At 52.5% G+C, this 17,794-nt stretch overlaps 12 non-coding genes across 12 annotated transcripts; 7 read left to right on the forward strand and 5 right to left on the reverse strand.

The window, feature by feature from the left end:
* The first annotated feature begins 2,106 nt into the window (after positions 1–2,106).
* Positions 2,107–2,179, forward strand: trnam-cau (transfer RNA methionine (anticodon CAU)). Its single transcript has one exon. It is a non-coding gene; the product is annotated as a tRNA-Met (tRNA).
* Positions 2,180–4,639: 2,460 nt separating this feature from the next.
* On the forward strand, positions 4,640–4,712 carry trnam-cau (transfer RNA methionine (anticodon CAU)). Its single transcript has one exon. It is a non-coding gene; the product is annotated as a tRNA-Met (tRNA).
* A 281-nt stretch (positions 4,713–4,993) lies between these two features.
* Positions 4,994–5,066, reverse strand: trnaa-agc (transfer RNA alanine (anticodon AGC)). Its single transcript has one exon. It is a non-coding gene; the product is annotated as a tRNA-Ala (tRNA).
* A 2,105-nt stretch (positions 5,067–7,171) lies between these two features.
* Positions 7,172–7,244, forward strand: trnam-cau (transfer RNA methionine (anticodon CAU)). Its single transcript has one exon. It is a non-coding gene; the product is annotated as a tRNA-Met (tRNA).
* A 2,459-nt stretch (positions 7,245–9,703) lies between these two features.
* trnam-cau (transfer RNA methionine (anticodon CAU)) lies at positions 9,704–9,776 on the forward strand. The gene has a single exon. It is a non-coding gene; the product is annotated as a tRNA-Met (tRNA).
* A 281-nt stretch (positions 9,777–10,057) lies between these two features.
* trnaa-agc (transfer RNA alanine (anticodon AGC)) lies at positions 10,058–10,130 on the reverse strand. The gene has a single exon. It is a non-coding gene; the product is annotated as a tRNA-Ala (tRNA).
* Positions 10,131–12,235: 2,105 nt separating this feature from the next.
* On the forward strand, positions 12,236–12,308 carry trnam-cau (transfer RNA methionine (anticodon CAU)). The gene has a single exon. It is a non-coding gene; the product is annotated as a tRNA-Met (tRNA).
* Positions 12,309–12,589: 281 nt separating this feature from the next.
* Positions 12,590–12,662, reverse strand: trnaa-agc (transfer RNA alanine (anticodon AGC)). Its single transcript has one exon. It is a non-coding gene; the product is annotated as a tRNA-Ala (tRNA).
* A 2,105-nt stretch (positions 12,663–14,767) lies between these two features.
* trnam-cau (transfer RNA methionine (anticodon CAU)) lies at positions 14,768–14,840 on the forward strand. Its single transcript has one exon. It is a non-coding gene; the product is annotated as a tRNA-Met (tRNA).
* Positions 14,841–15,121: 281 nt separating this feature from the next.
* On the reverse strand, positions 15,122–15,194 carry trnaa-agc (transfer RNA alanine (anticodon AGC)). Its single transcript has one exon. It is a non-coding gene; the product is annotated as a tRNA-Ala (tRNA).
* A 2,105-nt stretch (positions 15,195–17,299) lies between these two features.
* On the forward strand, positions 17,300–17,372 carry trnam-cau (transfer RNA methionine (anticodon CAU)). The gene has a single exon. It is a non-coding gene; the product is annotated as a tRNA-Met (tRNA).
* Positions 17,373–17,653: 281 nt separating this feature from the next.
* trnaa-agc (transfer RNA alanine (anticodon AGC)) lies at positions 17,654–17,726 on the reverse strand. The gene has a single exon. It is a non-coding gene; the product is annotated as a tRNA-Ala (tRNA).
* Between the last annotated feature and the right edge of the window lie 68 nt (positions 17,727–17,794).

The following is a 17,794-nucleotide window of genomic DNA, read 5'->3' on the forward strand; positions in this document are numbered from 1 at the left end:
CTACAACGTGCACTTGCTTAGCCCCCATGGTGCTTCGGAACGATGAGCTGAGAGCAGCAGGCGATTTCCTCTCGAGATTGCACGCTGTATTCAACCGAACAACGCGACGCGACCATCGACACATCCGAGCAGCAGCAGCAGCACGTGCGCGAAGTCTTCTGGAAAACACAGTGCCGCCGAAAGAATCGCCAGCGAGACGCTCTGAGATTCCAGAATCCAAACGAACCGATCGGCGCCAGCAGTCACAACAAGTGTGAGGTAGCACTCGAGAGCGCTGTCTGACTGATTGGAGACTTGCGACACGTTCAAGTGAGTGCTGACTGACTGCGTGGATGTTGTGTTCCTCCAGAGGGCTCCCTGCTGCTCGTGGTTTGCAACTGCAGACGTCACAGCACACCAACAGGCAGACTTCTCTGAAGAAGAAGAAGGTGTATTTTGGAGAAAGAGAACACTTGGGGCTGTTACCAGACGAAAAAAGAGGGCTTCTCCTTCATCCTCGTGAGCTGCAGCCCTGCGGTCAGGTTCCGCAAAGTGCTGCTTTCAGATACACGCCAAGCAGGCCGAGATGCAAAGAGCAACCGCCACTCGTCTGAAGCAGCACCCGCGAGCCCTGTCTGACCGGTAGGGCCTTTCCTAAGTGCTGACCTGCTCGGATGCGTTGCTGTTCAACTTGTGCAACTGTGGAAGTGGCACACCCCGTGCAGGCCAGATTTCATGAAGAGGAAACGAAGAGAAGTCCACAGGCAGTTTTCCGACAGGAATGGAAGACTCCTTCGTCCGGACGTTGACATAGTAAGTTGTCATCGAGCAGTTTAGAGCGCCGCTTCGCGGGAAAACTTTGCTTGAAAGGAGTCATAGAGTCATAGAGATGTACGTCACGGAAAGAGACCCTTCGGTCGGACCTTTCCGACCAGATATCCCATCCCAATCTAGTCGTACCTGCCGGCACGCGGGCCATATCCCTCCAAACCCTTCCTATTCATATAGCCACCCAGATGCCTTTTAAATATTGCAATTGCACTCGCCTCCGCCACTTCCTCTGGCAGCTCATTCCATACACGTACCACCCTCTGTGTGAAAAAGGTGCCCCTTAGTTCTCTTTCATATCTTTTCCCTCTCACCCTAAACCTCTGCCCTCTAGTGCTGGTCTCCCGCACCCCAGGGAAAAGACTTTCTCTCTTTATCCGATCTATACGCCTCATGATTTTATATCAACCATACAAATATCTCAGCAAGGGGCCCAGCAATCACTTCCTTAGCTTCCCCCAGACCTGATCAGGTCCTGGGCATTGATCCACTTGTACGCGCTTCAAGGCATCCAGCATTCCTCCTCTGCAATGTGGACAATTTTCAAGATGTCACCATCCATTTCCCTATATTCTATACTTCTCCCTACATTCTATCCTTTTCCACAGTAAACACTGATGCAAAATACTCGTTTAGTATCGGCCCAGCCTCTCCTGCGGCTCGGCACAAAGGCCGCTGTGCTGATCCTCGAGGGGCCCTATTCTCTCCCTAGTCACCCTTTTGTCCTTATAATGTATTTGCAAAAACCCTTTGGATTTTCCTTAACTCTATCTGCCAAAGCTATCTCAGGTCCCCTTTTTACCCTCCTGATTTCCCTACTGTCTTTACACTCTTGTACGGATTCACTCGATCTATCCTGTCTATACCTGACAAGTGCTTCCTTCTTTTCCTTAAGCAAACCCTCATTTTCTTAGGCTCTTTGGTAAACGGAAGCACCTCCCTTCTTGCCTGCATGGAGTGCTGAGCAAAGGATCTTAGTGCGCTGTGACGTGGCTCTCCAGTAGCGGAGCCATCGAGACAAAGAAGTGAAAGGCTTTGCCGAATGTTGCCTGCCAAGCGCAAGACATACCGGGCTTTGCCGAGCTCCTGACGCCACGGCTCTGCGGTACCGCGAGTGGGCCGTGTCTCTGCACGGGCCAGAGCCCAGCATGTAACGGGCGACGTGCGTGATTGTGGATTGAAAGCCGATATCCTGGCCTCACTGGAGCTGCAGCTTTCTGACGAGGGTTGCTCTGTGGCTCGCGGCACCTTGAAAACCGGCCTATTTGGGCACGCGGTATGAGCCTCGGCTGTCGGCTGGCCTTCTTAGCGCAGTAGGCAGCGCGTCAGTCTCATAATCTGAAGGTCCTGAGTTCAATCCTCAGAGAAGGCAAGACTGTGGCCTTTGTCACCGGACGTGTTTTCTTTCTCTCCGCGGGCAATAATATTTGCTTTGGACGGCTTCACGCCTGATTTGAACTGACCACACCAGAGCAATACGCGTTGCTGGAAGGTTTAACATCTGGGCGACACGTGCTCAACTTTTTTTTCTGCACAGCATTTTGGGAACTCACCATCGTGCTATCTGTGCAGCAGCAAAGACTGGAGCCACACGCAGGGTTCACGCGAGGGTCACACTGCTTGCGTCTCAAGCGTGTCCCCAGGAAAAGCACTGTGGAGAATGTGGGCATCGATCCCACTACCTCTCGCATGCTAAGCGAGCGTTCTACCATTTGAGCTAATTCCCCTACAACGTGCACTTGCTTAGCCCCCATGGTGCTTCGGAACGATGAGCTGAGAGCAGCAGGCGATTTCCTCTCGAGATTGCACGCTGTATTCAACCGAACAACGCGACGCGACTATCGACACATCCGAGCAGCAGCAGCAGCACGTGCGCGAAGTCTTCTGGAAAACACAGTGCCGCCGAAAGAATCGCCAGCGAGACGCTCTGAGATTCCAGAATCCAAACGAACCGATCGGCGCCAGCAGTCACAACAAGTGTGAGGTAGCACTCGAGAGCGCTGTCTGACTGATTGGAGACTTGCGACACGTTCAAGTGAGTGCTGACTGACTGCGTGGATGTTGTGTTCCTCCAGAGGGCTCCCTGCTGCTCGTGGTTTGCAACTGCAGACGTCACAGCACACCAACAGGCAGACTTCTCTGAAGAAGAAGAAGGTGTATTTTGGAGAAAGAGAACACTTGGGGCTGTTACCAGACGAAAAAAGAGGGCTTCTCCTTCATCCTCGTGAGCTGCAGCCCTGCGGTCAGGTTCCGCAAAGTGCTGCTTTCAGATACACGCCAAGCAGGCCGAGATGCAAAGAGCAACCGCCACTCGTCTGAAGCAGCACCCGCGAGCCCTGTCTGACCGGTAGGGCCTTTCCTAAGTGCTGACCTGCTCGGATGCGTTGCTGTTCAACTTGTGCAACTGTGGAAGTGGCACACCCCGTGCAGGCCAGATTTCATGAAGAGGAAACGAAGAGAAGTCCACAGGCAGTTTTCCGACAGGAATGGAAGACTCCTTCGTCCGGACGTTGACATAGTAAGTTGTCATCGAGCAGTTTAGAGCGCCGCTTCGCGGGAAAACTTTGCTTGAAAGGAGTCATAGAGTCATAGAGATGTACGTCACGGAAAGAGACCCTTCGGTCGGACCTTTCCGACCAGATATCCCATCCCAATCTAGTCGTACCTGCCGGCACGCGGGCCATATCCCTCCAAACCCTTCCTATTCATATAGCCACCCAGATGCCTTTTAAATATTGCAATTGCACTCGCCTCCGCCACTTCCTCTGGCAGCTCATTCCATACACGTACCACCCTCTGTGTGAAAAAGGTGCCCCTTAGTTCTCTTTCATATCTTTTCCCTCTCACCCTAAACCTCTGCCCTCTAGTGCTGGTCTCCCGCACCCCAGGGAAAAGACTTTCTCTCTTTATCCGATCTATACGCCTCATGATTTTATATCAACCATACAAATATCTCAGCAAGGGGCCCAGCAATCACTTCCTTAGCTTCCCCCAGACCTGATCAGGTCCTGGGCATTGATCCACTTGTACGCGCTTCAAGGCATCCAGCATTCCTCCTCTGCAATGTGGACAATTTTCAAGATGTCACCATCCATTTCCCTATATTCTATACTTCTCCCTACATTCTATCCTTTTCCACAGTAAACACTGATGCAAAATACTCGTTTAGTATCGGCCCAGCCTCTCCTGCGGCTCGGCACAAAGGCCGCTGTGCTGATCCTCGAGGGGCCCTATTCTCTCCCTAGTCACCCTTTTGTCCTTATAATGTATTTGCAAAAACCCTTTGGATTTTCCTTAACTCTATCTGCCAAAGCTATCTCAGGTCCCCTTTTTACCCTCCTGATTTCCCTACTGTCTTTACACTCTTGTACGGATTCACTCGATCTATCCTGTCTATACCTGACAAGTGCTTCCTTCTTTTCCTTAAGCAAACCCTCATTTTCTTAGGCTCTTTGGTAAACGGAAGCACCTCCCTTCTTGCCTGCATGGAGTGCTGAGCAAAGGATCTTAGTGCGCTGTGACGTGGCTCTCCAGTAGCGGAGCCATCGAGACAAAGAAGTGAAAGGCTTTGCCGAATGTTGCCTGCCAAGCGCAAGACATACCGGGCTTTGCCGAGCTCCTGACGCCACGGCTCTGCGGTACCGCGAGTGGGCCGTGTCTCTGCACGGGCCAGAGCCCAGCATGTAACGGGCGACGTGCGTGATTGTGGATTGAAAGCCGATATCCTGGCCTCACTGGAGCTGCAGCTTTCTGACGAGGGTTGCTCTGTGGCTCGCGGCACCTTGAAAACCGGCCTATTTGGGCACGCGGTATGAGCCTCGGCTGTCGGCTGGCCTTCTTAGCGCAGTAGGCAGCGCGTCAGTCTCATAATCTGAAGGTCCTGAGTTCAATCCTCAGAGAAGGCAAGACTGTGGCCTTTGTCACCGGACGTGTTTTCTTTCTCTCCGCGGGCAATAATATTTGCTTTGGACGGCTTCACGCCTGATTTGAACTGACCACACCAGAGCAAACGCGTTGCTGGAAGGTTTAACATCTGGGCGACACGTGCTCAACTTTTTTTTCTGCACAGCATTTTGGGAACTCACCATCGTGCTATCTGTGCAGCAGCAAAGACTGGAGCCACACGCAGGGTTCACGCGAGGGTCACACTGCTTGCGTCTCAAGCGTGTCCCCAGGAAAAGCACTGTGGAGAATGTGGGCATCGATCCCACTACCTCTCGCATGCTAAGCGAGCGCTCTACCATTTGAGCTAATTCCCCTACAACGTGCACTTGCTTAGCCCCCATGGTGCTTCGGAAGGATGAGCTGAGAGCAGCAGGCGATTTCCTCTCGAGATTGCACGCTGTATTCAACCGAACAACGCGACGCGACTATCGACACATCCGAGCAGCAGCAGCAGCACGTGCGCGAAGTCTTCTGGAAAACACAGTGCCGCCGAAAGAATCGCCAGCGAGACGCTCTGAGATTCCAGAATCCAAACGAACCGATCGGCGCCAGCAGTCACAACAAGTGTGAGGTAGCACTCGAGAGCGCTGTCTGACTGATTGGAGACTTGCGACACGTTCAAGTGAGTGCTGACTGACTGCGTGGATGTTGTGTTCCTCCAGAGGGCTCCCTGCTGCTCGTGGTTTGCAACTGCAGACGTCACAGCACACCAACAGGCAGACTTCTCTGAAGAAGAAGAAGGTGTATTTTGGAGAAAGAGAACACTTGGGGCTGTTACCAGACGAAAAAAGAGGGCTTCTCCTTCATCCTCGTGAGCTGCAGCCCTGCGGTCAGGTTCCGCAAAGTGCTGCTTTCAGATACACGCCAAGCAGGCCGAGATGCAAAGAGCAACCGCCACTCGTCTGAAGCAGCACCCGCGAGCCCTGTCTGACCGGTAGGGCCTTTCCTAAGTGCTGACCTGCTCGGATGCGTTGCTGTTCAACTTGTGCAACTGTGGAAGTGGCACACCCCGTGCAGGCCAGATTTCATGAAGAGGAAACGAAGAGAAGTCCACAGGCAGTTTTCCGACAGGAATGGAAGACTCCTTCGTCCGGACGTTGACATAGTAAGTTGTCATCGAGCAGTTTAGAGCGCCGCTTCGCGGGAAAACTTTGCTTGAAAGGAGTCATAGAGTCATAGAGATGTACGTCACGGAAAGAGACCCTTCGGTCGGACCTTTCCGACCAGATATCCCATCCCAATCTAGTCGTACCTGCCGGCACGCGGGCCATATCCCTCCAAACCCTTCCTATTCATATAGCCGCCCAGATGCCTTTTAAATATTGCAATTGCACTCGCCTCCGCCACTTCCTCTGGCAGCTCATTCCATACACGTACCACCCTCTGTGTGAAAAAGGTGCCCCTTAGTTCTCTTTCATATCTTTTCCCTCTCACCCTAAACCTCTGCCCTCTAGTGCTGGTCTCCCGCACCCCAGGGAAAAGACTTTCTCTCTTTATCCGATCTATACGCCTCATGATTTTATATCAACCATACAAATATCTCAGCAAGGGGCCCAGCAATCACTTCCTTAGCTTCCCCCAGACCTGATCAGGTCCTGGGCATTGATCCACTTGTACGCGCTTCAAGGCATCCAGCATTCCTCCTCTGCAATGTGGACAATTTTCAAGATGTCACCATCCATTTCCCTATATTCTATACTTCTCCCTACATTCTATCCTTTTCCACAGTAAACACTGATGCAAAATACTCGTTTAGTATCGGCCCAGCCTCTCCTGCGGCTCGACACAAAGGCCGCTGTGCTGATCCTCGAGGGGCCCTATTCTCTCCCTAGTCACCCTTTTGTCCTTATAATGTATTTGCAAAAACCCTTTGGATTTTCCTTAACTCTATCTGCCAAAGCTATCTCAGGTCCCCTTTTTACCCTCCTGATTTCCCTACTGTCTTTACACTCTTGTACGGATTCACTCGATCTATCCTGTCTATACCTGACAAGTGCTTCCTTCTTTTCCTTAAGCAAACCCTCATTTTCTTAGGCTCTTTGGTAAACGGAAGCACCTCCCTTCTTGCCTGCATGGAGTGCTGAGCAAAGGATCTTAGTGCGCTGTGACGTGGCTCTCCAGTAGCGGAGCCATCGAGACAAAGAAGTGAAAGGCTTTGCCGAATGTTGCCTGCCAAGCGCAAGACATACCGGGCTTTGCCGAGCTCCTGACGCCACGGCTCTGCGGTACCGCGAGTGGGCCGTGTCTCTGCACGGGCCAGAGCCCAGCATGTAACGGGCGACGTGCGTGATTGTGGATTGAAAGCCGATATCCTGGCCTCACTGGAGCTGCAGCTTTCTGACGAGGGTTGCTCTGTGGCTCGCGGCACCTTGAAAACCGGCCTATTTGGGCACGCGGTATGAGCCTCGGCTGTCGGCTGGCCTTCTTAGCGCAGTAGGCAGCGCGTCAGTCTCATAATCTGAAGGTCCTGAGTTCAATCCTCAGAGAAGGCAAGACTGTGGCCTTTGTCACCGGACGTGTTTTCTTTCTCTCCGCGGGCAATAATAATTGCTTTGGACGGCTTCACGCCTGATTTGAACTGACCACACCAGAGCAAACGCGTTGCTGGAAGGTTTAACATCTGGGCGACACGTGCTCAACTTTTTTTTCTGCACAGCATTTTGGGAACTCACCATCGTGCTATCTGTGCAGCAGCAAAGACTGGAGCCACACGCAGGGTTCACGCGAGGGTCACACTGCTTGCGTCTCAAGCGTGTCCCCAGGAAAAGCACTGTGGAGAATGTGGGCATCGATCCCACTACCTCTCGCATGCTAAGCGATCGCTCTACCATTTGAGCTAATTCCCCTACAACGTGCACTTGCTTAGCCCCCATGGTGCTTCGGAACGATGAGCTGAGAGCAGCAGGCGATTTCCTCTCGAGATTGCACGCTGTATTCAACCGAACAACGCGACGCGACTATCGACACATCCGAGCAGCAGCAGCAGCACGTGCGCGAAGTCTTCTGGAAAACACAGTGCCGCCGAAAGAATCGCCAGCGAGACGCTCTGAGATTCCAGAATCCAAACGAACCGATCGGCGCCAGCAGTCACAACAAGTGTGAGGTAGCACTCGAGAGCGCTGTCTGACTGATTGGAGACTTGCGACACGTTCAAGTGAGTGCTGACTGACTGCGTGGATGTTGTGTTCCTCCAGAGGGCTCCCTGCTGCTCGTGGTTTGCAACTGCAGACGTCACAGCACACCAACAGGCAGACTTCTCTGAAGAAGAAGAAGGTGTATTTTGGAGAAAGAGAACACTTGGGGCTGTTACCAGACGAAAAAAGAGGGCTTCTCCTTCATCCTCGTGAGCTGCAGCCCTGCGGTCAGGTTCCGCAAAGTGCTGCTTTCAGATACACGCCAAGCAGGCCGAGATGCAAAGAGCAACCGCCACTCGTCTGAAGCAGCACCCGCGAGCCCTGTCTGACCGGTAGGGCCTTTCCTAAGTGCTGACCTGCTCGGATGCGTTGCTGTTCAACTTGTGCAACTGTGGAAGTGGCACACCCCGTGCAGGCCAGATTTCATGAAGAGGAAACGAAGAGAAGTCCACAGGCAGTTTTCCGACAGGAATGGAAGACTCCTTCGTCCGGACGTTGACATAGTAAGTTGTCATCGAGCAGTTTAGAGCGCCGCTTCGCGGGAAAACTTTGCTTGAAAGGAGTCATAGAGTCATAGAGATGTACGTCACGGAAAGAGACCCTTCGGTCGGACCTTTCCGACCAGATATCCCATCCCAATCTAGTCGTACCTGCCGGCACGCGGGCCATATCCCTCCAAACCCTTCCTATTCATATAGCCGCCCAGATGCCTTTTAAATATTGCAATTGCACTCGCCTCCGCCACTTCCTCTGGCAGCTCATTCCATACACGTACCACCCTCTGTGTGAAAAAGGTGCCCCTTAGTTCTCTTTCATATCTTTTCCCTCTCACCCTAAACCTCTGCCCTCTAGTGCTGGTCTCCCGCACCCCAGGGAAAAGACTTTCTCTCTTTATCCGATCTATACGCCTCATGATTTTATATCAACCATACAAATATCTCAGCAAGGGGCCCAGCAATCACTTCCTTAGCTTCCCCCAGACCTGATCAGGTCCTGGGCATTGATCCACTTGTACGCGCTTCAAGGCATCCAGCATTCCTCCTCTGCAATGTGGACAATTTTCAAGATGTCACCATCCATTTCCCTATATTCTATACTTCTCCCTACATTCTATCCTTTTCCACAGTAAACACTGATGCAAAATACTCGTTTAGTATCGGCCCAGCCTCTCCTGCGGCTCGACACAAAGGCCGCTGTGCTGATCCTCGAGGGGCCCTATTCTCTCCCTAGTCACCCTTTTGTCCTTATAATGTATTTGCAAAAACCCTTTGGATTTTCCTTAACTCTATCTGCCAAAGCTATCTCAGGTCCCCTTTTTACCCTCCTGATTTCCCTACTGTCTTTACACTCTTGTACGGATTCACTCGATCTATCCTGTCTATACCTGACATGTGCTTCCTTCTTTTCCTTAAGCAAACCCTCATTTTCTTAGGCTCTTTGGTAAACGGAAGCACCTCCCTTCTTGCCTGCATGGAGTGCTGAGCAAAGGATCTTAGTGCGCTGTGACGTGGCTCTCCAGTAGCGGAGCCATCGAGACAAAGAAGTGAAAGGCTTTGCCGAATGTTGCCTGCCAAGCGCAAGACATACCGGGCTTTGCCGAGCTCCTGACGCCACGGCTCTGCGGTACCGCGAGTGGGCCGTGTCTCTGCACGGGCCAGAGCCCAGCATGTAACGGGCGACGTGCGTGATTGTGGATTGAAAGCCGATATCCTGGCCTCACTGGAGCTGCAGCTTTCTGACGAGGGTTGCTCTGTGGCTCGCGGCACCTTGAAAACCGGCCTATTTGGGCACGCGGTATGAGCCGCGGCTGTCGGCTGGCCTTCTTAGCGCAGTAGGCAGCGCGTCAGTCTCATAATCTGAAGGTCCTGAGTTCAATCCTCAGAGAAGGCAAGACTGTGGCCTTTGTCACGGGACGTGTTTTCTTTCTCTCCGCGGGCAATAATAATTGCTTTGGACGGCTTCACGCCTGATTTGAACTGACCACACCAGAGCAAACGCGTTGCTGGAAGGTTTAACATCTGGGCGACACGTGCTCAACTTTTTTTTCTGCACAGCATTTTGGGAACTCACCATCGTGCTATCTGTGCAGCAGCAAAGACTGGAGCCACACGCAGGGTTCACGCGAGGGTCACACTGCTTGCGTCTCAAGCGTGTCCCCAGGAAAAGCACTGTGGAGAATGTGGGCATCGATCCCACTACCTCTCGCATGCTAAGCGAGCGCTCTACCATTTGAGCTAATTCCCCTACAACGTGCACTTGCTTAGCCCCCATGGTGCTTCGGAACGATGAGCTGAGAGCAGCAGGCGATTTCCTCTCGAGATTGCACGCTGTATTCAACCGAACAACGCGACGCGACTATCGACACATCCGAGCAGCAGCAGCAGCACGTGCGCGAAGTCTTCTGGAAAACACAGTGCCGCCGAAAGAATCGCCAGCGAGACGCTCTGAGATTCCAGAATCCAAACGAACCGATCGGCGCCAGCAGTCACAACAAGTGTGAGGTAGCACTCGAGAGCGCTGTCTGACTGATTGGAGACTTGCGACACGTTCAAGTGAGTGCTGACTGACTGCGTGGATGTTGTGTTCCTCCAGAGGGCTCCCTGCTGCTCGTGGTTTGCAACTGCAGACGTCACAGCACACCAACAGGCAGACTTCTCTGAAGAAGAAGAAGGTGTATTTTGGAGAAAGAGAACACTTGGGGCTGTTACCAGACGAAAAAAGAGGGCTTCTCCTTCATCCTCGTGAGCTGCAGCCCTGCGGTCAGGTTCCGCAAAGTGCTGCTTTCAGATACACGCCAAGCAGGCCGAGATGCAAAGAGCAACCGCCACTCGTCTGAAGCAGCACCCGCGAGCCCTGTCTGACCGGTAGGGCCTTTCCTAAGTGCTGACCTGCTCGGATGCGTTGCTGTTCAACTTGTGCAACTGTGGAAGTGGCACACCCCGTGCAGGCCAGATTTCATGAAGAGGAAACGAAGAGAAGTCCACAGGCAGTTTTCCGACAGGAATGGAAGACTCCTTCGTCCGGACGTTGACATAGTAAGTTGTCATCGAGCAGTTTAGAGCGCCGCTTCGCGGGAAAACTTTGCTTGAAAGGAGTCATAGAGTCATAGAGATGTACGTCACGGAAAGAGACCCTTCGGTCGGACCTTTCCGACCAGATATCCCATCCCAATCTAGTCGTACCTGCCGGCACGCGGGCCATATCCCTCCAAACCCTTCCTATTCATATAGCCGCCCAGATGCCTTTTAAATATTGCAATTGCACTCGCCTCCGCCACTTCCTCTGGCAGCTCATTCCATACACGTACCACCCTCTGTGTGAAAAAGGTGCCCCTTAGTTCTCTTTCATATCTTTTCCCTCTCACCCTAAACCTCTGCCCTCTAGTGCTGGTCTCCCGCACCCCAGGGAAAAGACTTTCTCTCTTTATCCGATCTATACGCCTCATGATTTTATATCAACCATACAAATATCTCAGCAAGGGGCCCAGCAATCACTTCCTTAGCTTCCCCCAGACCTGATCAGGTCCTGGGCATTGATCCACTTGTACGCGCTTCAAGGCATCCAGCATTCCTCCTCTGCAATGTGGACAATTTTCAAGATGTCACCATCCATTTCCCTATATTCTGTACTTCTCCCTACATTCTATCCTTTTCCACAGTAAACACTGATGCAAAATACTCGTTTAGTATCGGCCCAGCCTCTCCTGCGGCTCGACACAAAGGCCGCTGTGCTGATCCTCGAGGGGCCCTATTCTCTCCCTAGTCACCCTTTTGTCCTTATAATGTATTTGCAAAAACCCTTTGGATTTTCCTTAACTCTATCTGCCAAAGCTATCTCAGGTCCCCTTTTTACCCTCCTGATTTCCCTACTGTCTTTACACTCTTGTACGGATTCACTCGATCTATCCTGTCTATACCTGACAAGTGCTTCCTTCTTTTCCTTAAGCAAACCCTCATTTTCTTAGGCTCTTTGGTAAACGGAAGCACCTCCCTTCTTGCCTGCATGGAGTGCTGAGCAAAGGATCTTAGTGCGCTGTGACGTGGCTCTCCAGTAGCGGAGCCATCGAGACAAAGAAGTGAAAGGCTTTGCCGAATGTTGCCTGCCAAGCGCAAGACATACCGGGCTTTGCCGAGCTCCTGACGCCACGGCTCTGCGGTACCGCGAGTGGGCCGTGTCTCTGCACGGGCCAGAGCCCAGCATGTAACGGGCGACGTGCGTGATTGTGGATTGAAAGCCGATATCCTGGCCTCACTGGAGCTGCAGCTTTCTGACGAGGGTTGCTCTGTGGCTCGCGGCACCTTGAAAACCGGCCTATTTGGGCACGCGGTATGAGCCTCGGCTGTCGGCTGGCCTTCTTAGCGCAGTAGGCAGCGCGTCAGTCTCATAATCTGAAGGTCCTGAGTTCAATCCTCAGAGAAGGCAAGACTGTGGCCTTTGTCACCGGACGTGTTTTCTTTCTCTCCGCGGGCAATAATAATTGCTTTGGACGGCTTCACGCCTGATTTGAACTGACCACACCAGAGCAAACGCGTTGCTGGAAGGTTTAACATCTGGGCGACACGTGCTCAACTTTTTTTTCTGCACAGCATTTTGGGAACTCACCATCGTGCTATCTGTGCAGCAGCAAAGACTGGAGCCACACGCAGGGTTCACGCGAGGGTCACACTGCTTGCGTCTCAAGCGTGTCCCCAGGAAAAGCACTGTGGAGAATGTGGGCATCGATCCCACTACCTCTCGCATGCTAAGCGAGCGCTCTACCATTTGAGCTAATTCCCCTACAACGTGCACTTGCTTAGCCCCCATGGTGCTTCGGAACGATGAGCTGAGAGCAGCAGGCGATTTCCTCTCGAGATTGCACGCTGTATTCAACCGAACAACGCGACGCGACTATCGACACATCCGAGCAGCAGCAGCAGCACGTGCGCGAAGTCTTCTGGAAAACACAGTGCCGCCGAAAGAATCGCCAGCGAGACGCTCTGAGATTCCAGAATCCAAACGAACCGATCGGCGCCAGCAGTCACAACAAGTGTGAGGTAGCACTCGAGAGCGCTGTCTGACTGATTGGAGACTTGCGACACGTTCAAGTGAGTGCTGACTGACTGCGTGGATGTTGTGTTCCTCCAGAGGGCTCCCTGCTGCTCGTGGTTTGCAACTGCAGACGTCACAGCACACCAACAGGCAGACTTCTCTGAAGAAGAAGAAGGTGTATTTTGGAGAAAGAGAACACTTGGGGCTGTTACCAGACGAAAAAAGAGGGCTTCTCCTTCATCCTCGTGAGCTGCAGCCCTGCGGTCAGGTTCCGCAAAGTGCTGCTTTCAGATACACGCCAAGCAGGCCGAGATGCAAAGAGCAACCGCCACTCGTCTGAAGCAGCACCCGCGAGCCCTGTCTGACCGGTAGGGCCTTTCCTAAGTGCTGACCTGCTCGGATGCGTTGCTGTTCAACTTGTGCAACTGTGGAAGTGGCACACCCCGTGCAGGCCAGATTTCATGAAGAGGAAACGAAGAGAAGTCCACAGGCAGTTTTCCGACAGGAATGGAAGACTCCTTCGTCCGGACGTTGACATAGTAAGTTGTCATCGAGCAGTTTAGAGCGCCGCTTCGCGGGAAAACTTTGCTTGAAAGGAGTCATAGAGTCATAGAGATGTACGTCACGGAAAGAGACCCTTCGGTCGGACCTTTCCGACCAGATATCCCATCCCAATCTAGTCGTACCTGCCGGCACGCGGGCCATATCCCTCCAAACCCTTCCTATTCATATAGCCACCCAGATGCCTTTTAAATATTGCAATTGCACTCGCCTCCGCCACTTCCTCTGGCAGCTCATTCCATACACGTACCACCCTCTGTGTGAAAAAGGTGCCCCTTAGTTCTCTTTCATATCTTTTCCCTCTCACCCTAAACCTCTGCCCTCTAGTGCTGGTCTCCCGCACCCCAGGGAAAAGACTTTCTCTCTTTATCCGATCTATACGCCTCATGATTTTATATCAACCATACAAATATCTCAGCAAGGGGCCCAGCAATCACCTCCTTAGCTTCCCCCAGACCTGATCAGGTCCTGGGCATTGATCCACTTGTACGCGCTTCAAGGCATCCAGCATTCCTCCTCTGCAATGTGGACAATTTTCAAGATGTCACCATCCATTTCCCTATATTCTATACTTCTCCCTACATTCTATCCTTTTCCACAGTAAACACTGATGCAAAATACTCGTTTAGTATCGGCCCAGCCTCTCCTGCGGCTCGACACAAAGGCCGCTGTGCTGATCCTCGAGGGGCCCTATTCTCTCCCTAGTCACCCTTTTGTCCTTATAATGTATTTGCAAAAACCCTTTGGATTTTCCTTAACTCTATCTGCCAAAGCTATCTCAGGTCCCCTTTTTACCCTCCTGATTTCCCTACTGTCTTTACACTCTTGTACGGATTCACTCGATCTATCCTGTCTATACCTGACAAGTGCTTCCTTCTTTTCCTTAAGCAAACCCTCATTTTCTTAGGCTCTTTGGTAAACGGAAGCACCTCCCTTCTTGCCTGCATGGAGTGCTGAGCAAAGGATCTTAGTGCGCTGTGACGTGGCTCTCCAGTAGCGGAGCCATCGAGACAAAGAAGTGAAAGGCTTTGCCGAATGTTGCCTGCCAAGCGCAAGACATACCGGGCTTTGCCGAGCTCCTGACGCCACGGCTCTGCGGTACCGCGAGTGGGCCGTGTCTCTGCACGGGCCAGAGCCCAGCATGTAACGGGCGACGTGCGTGATTGTGGATTGAAAGCCGATATCCTGGCCTCACTGGAGCTGCAGCTTTCTGACGAGGGTTGCTCTGTGGCTCGCGGCACCTTGAAAACCGGCCTATTTGGGCACGCGGTATGAGCCTCGGCTGTCGGCTGGCCTTCTTAGCGCAGTAGGCAGCGCGTCAGTCTCATAATCTGAAGGTCCTGAGTTCAATCCTCAGAGAAGGCAAGACTGTGGCCTTTGTCACGGGACGTGTTTTCTTTCTCTCCGCGGGCAATAATAATTGCTTTGGACGGCTTCACGCCTGATTTGAACTGACCACACCAGAGCAAACGCGTTGCTGGAAGGTTTAACATCTGGGCGACACGTGCTCAACTTTTTTTTCTGCACAGCATTTTGGGAACTCACCATCGTGCTATCTGTGCAGCAGCAAAGACTGGAGCCACACGCAGGGTTCACGCGAGGGTCACACTGCTTGCGTCTCAAGCGTGTCCCCAGGAAAAGCACTGTGGAGAATGTGGGCATCGATCCCACTACCTCTCGCATGCTAAGCGAGCGCTCTACCATTTGAGCTAATTCCCCTACAACGTGCACTTGCTTAGCCCCCATGGTGCTTCGGAACGATGAGCTGAGAGCAGCAGGCGATTTCCTCTCGAGATTGCACGCTGTATTCAACCGAACAACGCGACGCGACTATCGACACATCCGAGCAGCAGCAGCAGCACGTGCGCGAAGTCTTCTGGAAAACACAGTGCCGCCGAAAGAATCGCCAGCGAGACGCTCTGAGATTCCAGAATCCAAACGAACCGATCGGCGCCAGCAGTCACAACAAGTGTGAGGTAGCACTCGAGAGCGCTGTCTGACTGATTGGAGACTTGCGACACGTTCAAGTGAGTGCTGACTGACTGCGTGGATGTTGTGTTCCTCCAGAGGGCTCCCTGCTGCTCGTGGTTTGCAACTGCAGACGTCACAGCACACCAACAGGCAGACTTCTCTGAAGAAGAAGAAGGTGTATTTTGGAGAAAGAGAACACTTGGGGCTGTTACCAGACGAAAAAAGAGGGCTTCTCCTTCATCCTCGTGAGCTGCAGCCCTGCGGTCAGGTTCCGCAAAGTGCTGCTTTCAGATACACGCCAAGCAGGCCGAGATGCAAAGAGCAACCGCCACTCGTCTGAAGCAGCACCCGCGAGCCCTGTCTGACCGGTAGGGCCTTTCCTAAGTGCTGACCTGCTCGGATGCGGTGCTGTTCAACTTGTGCAACTGTGGAAGTGGCACACCCCGTGCAGGCCAGATTTCATGAAGAGGAAACGAAGAGAAGTCCACAGGCAGTTTTCCGACAGGAATGGAAGACTCCTTCGTCCGGACGTTGACATAGTAAGTTGTCATCGAGCAGTTTAGAGCGCCGCTTCGCGGGAAAACTTTGCTTGAAAGGAGTCATAGAGTCATAGAGATGTACGTCACGGAAAGAGACCCTTCGGTCGGACCTTTCCGACCAGATATCCCATCCCAATCTAGTCGTACCTGCCGGCACGCGGGCCATATCCCTCCAAACCCTTCCTATTCATATAGCCACCCAGATGCCTTTTAAATATTGCAATTGCACTCGCCTCCGCCACTTCCTCTGGCAGCTCATTCCATACACGTACCACCCTCTGTGTGAAAAAGGTGCCCCTTAGTTCTCTTTCATATCTTTTCCCTCTCACCCTAAACCTCTGCCCTCTAGTGCTGGTCTCCCGCACCCCAGGGAAAAGACTTTCTCTCTTTATCCGATCTATACGCCTCATGATTTTATATCAACCATACAAATATCTCAGCAAGGGGCCCAGCAATCACTTCCTTAGCTTCCCCCAGACCTGATCAGGTCCTGGGCATTGATCCACTTGTACGCGCTTCAAGGCATCCAGCATTCCTCCTCTGCAATGTGGACAATTTTCAAGATGTCACCATCCATTTCCCTATATTCTATACTTCTCCCTACATTCTATCCTTTTCCACAGTAAACACTGATGCAAAATACTCGTTTAGTATCGGCCCAGCCTCTCCTGCGGCTCGACACAAAGGCCGCTGTGCTGATCCTCGAGGGGCCCTATTCTCTCCCTAGTCACCCTTTTGTCCTTATAATGTATTTGCAAAAACCCTTTGGATTTTCCTTAACTCTATCTGCCAAAGCTATCTCAGGTCCCCTTTTTACCCTCCTGATTTCCCTACTGTCTTTACACTCTTGTACGGATTCACTCGATCTATCCTGTCTATACCTGACAAGTGCTTCCTTCTTTTCCTTAAGCAAACCCTCATTTTCTTAGGCTCTTTGGTAAACGGAAGCACCTCCCTTCTTGCCTGCATGGAGTGCTGAGCAAAGGATCTTAGTGCGCTGTGACGTGGCTCTCCAGTAGCGGAGCCATCGAGACAAAGAAGTGAAAGGCTTTGCCGAATGTTGCCTGCCAAGCGCAAGACATACCGGGCTTTGCCGAGCTCCTGACGCCACGGCTCTGCGGTACCGCGAGTGGGCCGTGTCTCTGCACGGGCCAGAGCCCAGCATGTAACGGGCGACGTGCGTGATTGTGGATTGAAAGCCGATATCCTGGCCTCACTGGAGCTGCAGCTTTCTGACGAGGGTTGCTCTGTGGCTCGCGGCACCTTGAAAACCGGCCTATTTGGGCACGCGGTATGAGCCTCGGCTGTCGGCTGGCCTTCTTAGCGCAGTAGGCAGCGCGTCAGTCTCATAATCTGAAGGTCCTGAATTCAATCCCCAGAGAGGGCAAGACTGTGGCCTTTGTCACCGGACGTGTTTTCTTTCTCTCCGCGGGCAATAATAATTGCTTTGGACGGCTTCACGCCTGATTTGAACTGACCACACCAGAGCAAACGCGTTGCTGGAAGGTTTAACATCTGGGCGACACGTGCTCAACTTTTTTTTCTGCACAGCATTTTGTGAACTCACCATCGTGCTATCTGTGCAGCAGCAAAGACTGGAGCCACACGCAGGGTTCACGCGAGGGTCACACTGCTTGCGTCTCAAGCGTGTCCCCAGGAAAAGCACTGTGGAGAATGTGGGCATCGATCCCACTACCTCTCGCATGCTAAGCGAGCGCTCTACCATTTGAGCTAATTCCCCTACAACGTGCACTAGCTTAGCCCCCATGGTGCTTCGGAACGATGAGCTGAGAGCAGCAGGCGATTTCC

The sequence above is a fragment of the Chiloscyllium punctatum genome, chromosome 5 (assembly GCF_047496795.1).
Source record: "Chiloscyllium punctatum isolate Juve2018m chromosome 5, sChiPun1.3, whole genome shotgun sequence".
Classification (NCBI taxonomy): domain Eukaryota; kingdom Metazoa; phylum Chordata; class Chondrichthyes; order Orectolobiformes; family Hemiscylliidae; genus Chiloscyllium; species Chiloscyllium punctatum.